This window comes from Meleagris gallopavo, chromosome 21, assembly GCF_000146605.3.
Source record: "Meleagris gallopavo isolate NT-WF06-2002-E0010 breed Aviagen turkey brand Nicholas breeding stock chromosome 21, Turkey_5.1, whole genome shotgun sequence".
In the NCBI taxonomy this organism is placed as follows: domain Eukaryota; kingdom Metazoa; phylum Chordata; class Aves; order Galliformes; family Phasianidae; genus Meleagris; species Meleagris gallopavo.
This window is the reverse complement of record NC_015031.2, coordinates 5279189-5280407: the sequence shown is the minus strand read 5'-3', so window position 1 is coordinate 5280407 and position 1219 is coordinate 5279189.

The window sequence follows — 1219 nt, the reverse complement described above, 5'->3', positions numbered from 1 at the left end:
GCACTTATAGCAGCGCGCTGATCCCGCCCACGGCCGCCGTTCGTGGGCTCCGGGCTCTGCGGCCCGGCTCGCCTTCCCTCAGCCCGGTGCCCGTCCCACCGCTCGCTGGCAGTCGGCTCTGTTTACCCGGAGCTAATCGTGTGCCGGCAGGGAGAGGAGTGCGGTGTTTACCCAGTGCCTCTGCCCTCGTGTGTCTCCCTGCACTTCCTAGGGAACAAATACAGATTAAGGGACGCAAACAGCTCAGATTATAGCAACGGGCATCCAGCTCTGCACAACGCTCGCGGAGTCACTGAGTCGTGCTGCGGAGCTGTGGGACAGCCGAGGGGAAAGCGCGTGCCGAGATGTGGGAGAGGGGGACGGCTGGGCTGGGCTGGGCCGGGCGGTCAGACACCTGCAGGTATCCAGGGATAGGACAGGGCTAATTGTGGCTCAGAGCTAACAGAGAGGAGGTTTGGATTAGCTATAAGGAAGGAATTCTTTACTCAGAGGGTGGTGAGGCGTTGTGCTGCTGCCCGGAGTGGTGGTGCCCCATCCCTGCAGGTGCCCCAGGCCTTACAGTGGAAGACATCACTTCTGCTGTTTGACCAGAAGGTGTGTGCTGGTTTGGTTCCCGGCATGAACAGTTGGAAAAAGTCACAGAGATGAGGAAGTTGGGTAATCAGAAGTGAGAGTGGCGACAGAAAGTTGGTCGTATCAGAGACTGATGACGTAGAAAGTCCTAGGATTGCAGGGGAATAAGGAATAATTTGATAATGGTTATTCAGCAGTTTTCAGAATACAAGAGACAGGCGGACCAGGAAAAGGAATGATGATTGAATTTTTTATTAGAATCACAGCATCATTAAGGTTGGAAAAGACTTTAAGATCCCAAATCCAACCCCAATCCACCCCCACCATGTCCATAACCACAGCCTTCAGTGCCACATCTCCATTCCCTATGGTTCCCTATGCCACTGCATCACTGCTCTTTCTTGGCCCCCTGGGCACGCTGCTGGCTCGTGGTCAGTGTGTATCAGCTCACACCCCCACATCCTTTTCCTCCATGCATCTTTCCAGCCATTCTGCCCCAGGCCCATAGCACTGCATAGGGCAGTTGTGACCCAAGTGCAGGACCCGGCACTTGGTCCTGTTGCAGCTCATCCTGTCGGCCTCAGCCCATTGATCAGCCCGTCCACATCCCTGTGTGGGGCCTTCCTACCCTCAGGCAATTCTCTCC